Source organism: Chanodichthys erythropterus, chromosome 6, assembly GCF_024489055.1.
Source record: "Chanodichthys erythropterus isolate Z2021 chromosome 6, ASM2448905v1, whole genome shotgun sequence".
NCBI lineage: Eukaryota > Metazoa > Chordata > Actinopteri > Cypriniformes > Xenocyprididae > Chanodichthys > Chanodichthys erythropterus.
This window is the reverse complement of record NC_090226.1, coordinates 27,402,249-27,411,586: the sequence shown is the minus strand read 5'-3', so window position 1 is coordinate 27,411,586 and position 9,338 is coordinate 27,402,249. Positions and strand designations below refer to the sequence as shown.

Here is a 9,338-nt window from a genome sequence, read left to right as displayed (position 1 = left end):
ATTAGCAGATATTTAATTAGATAACGCCTCATTTGCATATTTAAACATAACATTTTAGAAAACTTGTAATACAAAAACTTTTTGCAATTTTTAATGTAATCAATCACATTGGGTAGTATGATGATATCTATTAGTTATTTTTTTTACCCTATTCACCTGGGGTGTCTCGCCTTAAATAGTGTGAGTGTGATGTGGTGCAGGTGTGCGTAATCAGTCCCAGGAATGAGGGCTTTTCCACCTTTTGTCAACAAGATGTTATTAGTGTAAACAGTGTTTCTTTGAGTAATGAACCGTTTTATAATACAGTTGATGGGAAAGCCTTGATGCTTCGCAAAGCTTAATTTCACCATTACTAATAATAACAAATACAGAATTACTAAATATATACAACTTACACTGAGTTGTAGAACAAAAGATGTTCCTCATAATAGGGTTTCACTGAATGTGTTTTTCTTTTATCTTACTATTATTAGTTTGTTGTACTTTTAATTTGTGTAATTTGTGTTTTTACTTTTAATTTGAGTTTGGAAGCCATGGGTAGAGGGTACCATTTTCTTTTAACCTGAATTTTGCTTATGCTTATGTTATACAGGGAGTGAGGTAAGCCTTTGTTGTTTATGTGTTTTCTTTTGTATAGGTTATTAAATGCTAAAAAGCCTTTAATGAACTGGGCTTAAATCATTAAAACAAGATAAAAGTAGATCTACACGTTTCTGCAACACAGCCTTCTTCAGGACACACATCAATTGCTCAAACAGGTATTCTTAAACAAGTGGTGAATAATTCATTAAAGACAGCTGTTAATATGTAGCTGTGGCTAAGACTAGCCTCTTGGTACAGAGAACTGTGGCTGCGTCCGAAAACTGAAAAATGCTGCCTTCCGAGGACACATTTCAAGGTAGCAAGACATCAAGGCATGTCTGAATCCAATGTTAGCTTTACTTCCTGTTTCCTGAGATACCTTCATCTGGGCGCGTTTTGAAGGAAGCATAGATGTATCCTTAGCTGCCTTTGATATCCCACAATCCTGTGCGCATTCATCAGAGGAGGAGAGGCTTTATTAGTCGATTCTGCTGGAGTTTCAGAAAAATGGCATCAGAGAATGCGACTGAAGCGCAGTTTTTGTACAAATGTAAGTGTTATTTTCACTTTTGACACATTTTGATGGTGTTTTTATCGAGAAATAACTGTAGTACTTGCCAGATGTTTGCTTGGTTATCGCTGAAGTGCTCTGTATTAACATTTCATATTAAATTTTGAAAGGGTCATCTGAGGACACGGCCGCTTTCATTACGGCCAGGGTTGAGAATGAGGCGGCTTTCACTGGCCACAAAAACAGCGCCGTGAACGGCTGGAAGTAAGTTGTTGAACATCATTTCAGTTCTTAAGGAAGGCTTCTTTTATGTTAATGTCACATTATTGTTAGTGAACATGCTTAAGCTGTATGATGTACCTTTGATTTATAATATAATGTAATGTACAGCCAAAGCATACCTTACGAAAATGAAGAAATGGCTTTATTGTACTTGAAATGTCCAAAACATTTTGTAAAAAAAATACTATGGTTAAACTACAGCTACTCGAGAAAAAACATATTTGATTTGGGGTTACCGTGGTTTAAATATATCAGTCATGCCTTCTTTTTTTTTTTTACTTTCAGTAAAAGCATTAAACTAGCCTTTCAAATCTTTACTCTCACTAACATTTTTCTAGAAAAGTGCTTCAGAAAATTGGCCTGGATCGGAAAGTCACCGCTCAACAGGCAAGAAAGAAGTGGGACAACTTAAAACAAAAATACAAGGTATCATTTTACAAATATCGTGGGACAGATTTACTATGCATTGTACATTTCTGAGTCTCTTTTTCTGTAGGAGCTGAAAAACCCACCTACTGGCTCAGGGGTGGACAAGGGAGAGGACACTGCTTCATCATGGCCCTGGTTCACCCTAATGGATGAGGCTTTGGGTCAGAGGCATTCCATTACTCCTCCAGTGCTGCGTGCCTCAATGCCCCTGGCCTCTTCCAGTAGCAGTGAACCAGGGCCATCAAATTCCTCTCCCTTGCTCCTCAATGAGGACAGTCCATCAGTGAATGTTGAACAAAGAGAGAGACGCAGGGGCAGGAAGAGGAGCTTTCTTGATGTCTTGCGGGAGGACATGGCCAGAGAGGAAGCCAGGGAACAGGCCAGACAAAGAGCAGCAGATGAGAGGGCCAACAGAATTATTAATTTACTTGAAACTCTTGTCAAGAAAAAAATGATTTGTATATATTTTGTAACATGAGAAATACGTTTGATTTTGTTGCTAATATTGCAGTGTTTCATTTTTTTTTTTTTATTTATGTGTTTATTTTTGTACCGATGGAAGTAAAAAAAAAAGGAAATATGTTACTGATTTTGACATAGTACAGTTTTATTTTCTGTTTTCAGACACAACATTGTAGTAATTAACTGAAAACTTGGTCAAACATTAAGTATTTAAAATAAACTCTATATGACTTCATTCAACATTGATGTGTGTTAACAGAGCATTGAATGATGTCTGGAACAAGAAGGTGGTGGTAAGAGGTAAAATGAACATAAAAGATAAGAAAAGTTTATTAATACTTATACTGTTCAGTTATATTGTACATGGTAATCATGATCCACAGCATGATCCTGTGCAGCAATGCGTTCACGCAGAGCAGTTCCATGTACAGTGTCACCATCATTCTTCTTCTTCCTCCTCAGGTTGCCCTTCTTCCACTGGCAAGATGTCTTCATTGCCAACACAGATGTTATGTAGCATGGTGCATGCCACAACAACATCAGGGACGAATTAAGTGTCCACCTCCAGTGCATGGAAGAAGATGGCCCTCCACCTGGTTTTCATAATGCCAAATGCTCACTCAATGACAGAACAGGCTTTGTCATGATGAGGATTGAACCTGTACAGCCACAAAGGTGATTTTAATAAAACTTAAATATAAGAAACATGTAATGATAGTTATTTATTAACTTTAGATTTTTCCAAACTTCTGTTGTGTCACTCCTCTTACAGGCTGCTTGTAGGGTGTCACCAGGGCAATGGGCCTCTCCAGACAGGGGTATCCTCCATCACCCAAGAGGAAATGTCCTGGTTGTGGATATGCGCCGCTGCGATACAAGGGGCTATGTCGGAGGACTCTGGAGTCATGCACAGAGCCAGGAAAGCCAACAAACACATCGATAAACCTTGCTTTGTGGTCGCATACAGCCTGCAGCTGGATTGAGTGAAACAGTTTGCGGTTTCTGTAGCACTGAGCATGGGGTTCTCCAGGAGCTTTGATACAGATGTGACATCCATCAATGGCACCCATTGACCATTGAAAAGCTGGATGCCCAGCCAACTGCCTGAAACCCTCACCCACCTCCCTTTGTGCATCCAAAGTGTTTGGGACACTTATCACATGTGGTGTCAGACGTCTCATTGCTCTTGCCACTCGATGGATGAGCTGGTGAACTGTGGATTTGGGCATGTCAAATGCCCTGGACACCACACGGTAAGAGGTTCCACTGGCCAGCCAGAAAAGGAAGACCAGCACCTCGATGGTTGGACCCCACCCGTGAAGCCGGGTCTGGTCCAGGAGCTGGAGAAGGGCTGTAATGGATGTACGGCTCAGGCGGAAATCAGGCCGCGTATCACCCCCTTCAAAAAAGATGCGCAGGACTACGACTACTTGGTTGCGGATGGAATAAACTGGGGAGCTCTGCTGTGAATAGTTAAGTTTCCATTAAAACTCATTTGAGAACAACAACATTTATGTATAATAAAATATATATATATATATTCAAATCAAAAACTTGTTACTTTGTCAGTTTCTTTATTAATAGCAGCCAAAGTGATGTTGAAATTAACATACAGTAATGACAAAATAATAAAAAACAATGAACAGTACTACTGTTTTTACTGTATTTGGTCCCAATTTGTATCATGTCTTATGAACTACTGTACTTAAATCCAAAAATATGTAGAATGTACTTATTGTGTTCATATTGTATTGCAAATCTCTTTTGCTGCTATTGACGTGGATACGGGTAATATTAGGAAATGCTTTGGTGGTTTAAGTAGGTTTAAGGGTAGGGGTAAGGTGTAAGGGATGGGTCATTAGTGTATTTATAAATGTAATTACAGAAATTAATTACAGATGTAATTACATGCAGGTTCTTTTTTAATTAACTACAATGTAAAAACGTACATACACAATAGGGCTGGGCGATATATCAAATGCTTTTGTCACGCGCATTTCGTCAGTAAAGCCGGTGTCACGGACTCACACACGAAGACAAGAGACAGATCCAATAGCAGGTAATTTATTAGGGAAATCCAAAAATCGTAGTCCACAACAAGCATGAGTCAAAAACCAGGTATCAGTCCATAAAAAAATAACAAAAACAAAACACAGGAACAGGGAGCAACACAGACTGGGAAAGTGAACTGAAAACTCCAGGAAGTGAACAGAACAGACAGGGTATAAATAGACAGACACTGATTAAATGATGCATGACAGCTGGTGGTAATTAAGTGATAGAGGGATAATGAGTCCGGCAGTGCGTTATGGGTAGTGTAGTCAATGGGTGAAAGAGTCCAGGATGGAGTGCCCTCAAGTGGCAGATAGGGCACTCACACAATCGATCGTGACATTACCCCCCCTCAAAGGAGCGGCTACCAGACGCTCCACCAGACAAAACAAAAACACAACTCAGGAGGGAGGTGGACAGGAGGAGGATCAAGGGGAGGGATGGCGGGTCAGATCCAGGGTGCCCCACAGATAGCCAGGGCGGTGCTGGAGGAACTGACCAGGCTGGTTCCAGCGGTTCTGGAGTCCTGGCTGAGAGCCAGGGTGGCGCTGGAGGAACTGACCAGGCTGGTTCCAGCGGTTCTGGAGTCCTGGCTGAATACCAGGGTGGCGCTGGAGGAACTGACCAGGCAGGTTCCAGAGGGTCTGGAATTCTGGCTGATTGCCAGGGTGGCGCTGGAGGAATTGGCCAGGCTGGTTCCAGCGGGTCTGGAGTCCTGGCTGATTGCCAGGGTGGTGCCGGAGGAACTGACCAGGCTGGTTCCAACGGTTCAGATGGCCTGGGCAGTGGCAACAGGGCAGAAAGCCTGGGTGGCGGCGGCAGGGCAGAAGGCTTGGATGACAGAGGCAGGACAGAAGATCTGGGCGGTGGCGGCAGGGCAGAAGGCTTGGACGGCGGCAGGGCAGAAGGTTTGGATGACGGTGGCAGGACAGAAGATCTGGGCGGTGGCGGCAGGGCTGAAGGCTTGGACGGCGGCAGGGCAGAAGGTTTGGAGGGGGGCAGGGCAGTAGGCTTGGACGGCGGCGGCAGGGCAGTAGGCTTGGACGGCGCGACAGGGCTGGCCAAGGGTGCTTCGTGGCCGTATCAGGGAGAACGAGCAGCTCGGTGACGGCCTCCGTGGCCGTATCAGGGAGAGCGGCCAGCTCGGTGACGGCCTCCGTGGCCGTATCAGGGAGAGCGGACAGCTCGGTGACGGCCTCCGTGGCCGTATCAGGGAGAGCGGAGGACTCAGGGACGGCAGCGGGCTCGGACTGGAACTGCTCTGGGACGGCAATGTGTTCGGACTGGAGCTGCTCAGGGACGGCAACGTGCTCTGGCTGGGGCTGCTCTGGGACGGCAGCGTGCTCAGGCTGGGGCTGCTCTGGGACGGCAGCGTGCTCAGGCTGGGGCTGCTCTGGGACGGCAGCGTGCTCAGGCTGGGGCTGCTCTGGGACGGCAGCGTGCTCAGGCTGGGGCTGCTCTGGGACGGCAGCGTGCTCAGGCTGGGGCTGCTCTGGGACGGCAGCGTGCTCAGGCTGGGGCTGCTCTGGGACGGCAGCGTGCTCAGGCTGGGGCTGCTCTGGGACGGCAGCGGGCTCAGGCTGAGGCTGTTCTGAGAGCATCCTCCAGGCACGCAAGACCGCCAAAACATAGAACGTGAGGACAGCCCTCTTGGCCATCACCGGACTGATAGGGAGAGCATGCCGTACTGGAGCGGACTCACTGGCTGGAGCGGGCTCTGTAGTAGACTCACTGGCTGGAGCGGACTCACTGGCTGGAGCGGACTCACTGGCTGGAGCGGGCTCTGTAGTAGACCCACTGGCTGGAGCAGACTCACTGGCTGGAGCGGACTCACTGATTGGAGCGGACTCACTGACTGGAGCAGGCTCTGAAGTGGACTCACTAACTGAAGCGGGCTCTGGAGTGGATTCACTGACTGGAGCGGACTCTGGAGTGGACTCACTGACTGGAGCGGGCTCTGGAGTGGATTCACTGACTGGAGTGGACTCACTGACTGGAACGGACCAGGAGTGGACTCACTGACTGGAGCGGGCTCTGGAGTGGACTCAGTGACTGGAGTGGACTTACTGACTGGAACGGGCTCTTGAGTGGACTCACTGACTGGAGCGGGCTCTGGAGTGGACTCACTGACTGAGGCGGGCTCTGGAGTGGACTCACTGACTGGAGCGGGCTCTGGAGTGGACTCACTGACTGGAGTGGACTTACTGACTGGAACGGGCTCTGGAGTGGACTCACTGACTGGAGCGGGCTCTGGAGTGGACTCACTGACTGGAGCGGGCTCTGGAGTGTACTCACTGACTGGAGCGGGCTCACTGACTGGAACGGGCTCTGGAGTGGACTCACTGACTGAGGCGGGCTCTGGAGTGGACTCACTGGCTGGAGCGGGCTCTGAAGTGGACTCACTGGCTGGAGCGGGCTCTGGAGTGGACTCACTGGCTGGATCGGGCTCTGGAATGGACTCACTGGCTGGAGCGGGCTCTGGACCTTGGGGGAAGAAGGGAACCTTCCTCCTTCTCCTCCTCCTCCTCCTTTTACCAGGGTTAAGCAGAAGCTCAGTGCCTACCTCCCCTGAGACTTCTGGAACAGATTCATGGGCTGGAGCATGTACACTGCCTGGTAGATTAGGTGGGGTCCCCCTACCCCGATCTTCAAGGTAGTAGACGAACCCCCAAAAATCCATGTCACCCAATCCATCTCTCTCCCTCGACGGCAACGGGTCATCCAGACAACCGTTGAAAAGGTCAATCAGACACGCATCATTGTAACCTAGCCCTGCCGCCAGGGTCCAAAACATTTGTGCCAATCCACCAACCTGATGACCCTGTTGCCGCAGGGTGGTTAAATTGCTCAGGCGAGCCATCCGTTCCCTCACAGTGGTAGGAGGAGTGATGTGGATCCCCATCCTGCTGGATCCTTAGATGGCTGGAGTTTTCTGTCACGGACTCACACACGAAGACAAGAGACAGATCCAATAGCAGGTAATTTATTAGGGAAATCCAAAAATCGTAGTCCACAACAAGCATGAGTCAAAAACCAGGTATCAGTCCATAAAAAAATAACAAAAACAAAACACGGGAACAGGGAGCAACACAGACTGGGAAAGTGAACTGAAAACTCCAGGAAGTGAACAGAACAGACAGGGTATAAATAGACAGACACTGATTAAATGATGCATGACAGCTGGTGGTAATGAAGTGATAGAGGGATAATGAGCCCGGCAGTGCGTTATGGGTAGTGTAGTCAATGGGTGAAAGAGTCCAGGATGGAGCGCCCTCAAGTGGCAGATAGGGCACTCACACAATCGATCGTGACAGCCGGTTCCCTGATTACCGCTAAATCGCCATCACCTGCTTTCAAATGGAGCTCCATTTAATAGACAGAGCTGTAGTTCACTGACAAGCCACGCAATATCGCGTTCATTATCGATATGAATCGCTGTCGGTATTGAACGCGATATTGTCAGTGAACTATGGCTCTGTCTATTAAATGCAGCTCCATTTGAAAGCAGGTGATGGTGATTTAGCGGTAATCAGGGAACTGGCTTTATTGACGAAATGCGCGTGACGAAAGCATTTGATATATCGCCCAGCCCTAATACACAATAAGTATTATTCATTTTTATTCAAATTATTTATTTGAATTTAATAATTAATTCAAATTATTAATTTAAATGTATGACATATCAATTAAGGCCACCTAATATAAATTGGTACCCTGTATTTTAATATTTTATATTTTATTATTATCACCTGACCTGCAATGAAGACATACCTCTGTGCTTCTATTCAAGTAAGTAGCTAACATTCTCAACCTTCTCCTCCTGCGGAGGTACCTTTGGTGGGCAAGTTCATCAAGGTCTTTAAGAATCATTATAGTATTAATACACAACTGTATAAGCTCGATTTTTTCCATTTTTTTTTTTTTTTTTATATTAATCGCACACTGAAATCCTACACCGAAGACACCAGATGGCGTTAATGAGCAGCTGGTAACCTAGCCACGTCATAACGTTACGTGACCTCAGAAAGCTGTCCGAAACTGTTTATGGACGTGCCTTCGCTACCGTACAAGTGATTATCTGATAAGGGAGCGAGGCAACAAGACAGCTACCTAGGTTTTCGGACGCAGCCTTTATGTTAATATAGTCGCAGCATGTATCAAACTGCCAAAGTCACGCCCCCCAGTGGTAAACCACTGAAATTTCGAAACACTTTGGCAGTTTGATACATGCTCCGAACCACTAATTCAAAAGAAAAAAAATTGTAAAGCTTTCAAACTTCATGAAGCAGTGTTTTGAAATCACCCATCACTAGATATTGTCGTTATATTATCTAGATATTAACGTTATTTCGTTTTTTTGGTGCACAAAAAGTATTCTTGTCGCTTCATAACATTAAGGTTGAACCATTGTAGTCACATGAACTGTTTTAAATATATGTCTTTAGTAGCTTTCTGGGCATCTGAAAATGTTAATTATCTTGCTTGCAATGGAGGCCTCAATAAGCCATCAGATTTTATAAAAAATATCTTAATTTGTGTTTCAAAGATGAACGAAGGTCTTACGGGTGTGGAACGACATGATGGTAATTAATGACAGAATTTTCATTTTTTGGTGAACTAACCTTTTAATGTTTTTGTTTTTTTAAAGTGACAACCAAGCTGCTAGCAGACGACAAACGAAAATGAAAAATAAAAAACACGCAAGTTGACTTACCTTCTTTACAAAATGAATATAAATCCGCTTTATTTTTTCATGCTATATGCAAGTTTAACGGAGTTCACGTCAACAAAAGCAACAGATCTGCAGCTGAGCTGAATTTTATTCATCGTCAGCTAATTTTAAGATCAAAGAACGCAATAGGGGAAAGAGCGGCATCAGCAAGGTCATTCAGTCACTGAAATAAAGCCAAAAAATAGCTTTGAAATTTTGAAAAGTTATTAGAAATTTATTTTTATGAAATATATTTATGAAAATAAAATTGAAGTTGACCTTGTGGCAATCTAGAAATGCACTGCAGCT

At 45.2% G+C, this 9,338-nt stretch overlaps 1 pseudogene; it reads right to left on the bottom strand.

Moving 5' to 3' along the window:
• Nucleotides 1-2,705: 2,705 nt before the first annotated feature.
• Nucleotides 2,706-7,220, bottom strand: LOC137021277 (uncharacterized; annotated as a pseudogene).
• Between the last annotated feature and the right edge of the window lie 2,118 nt (nt 7,221-9,338).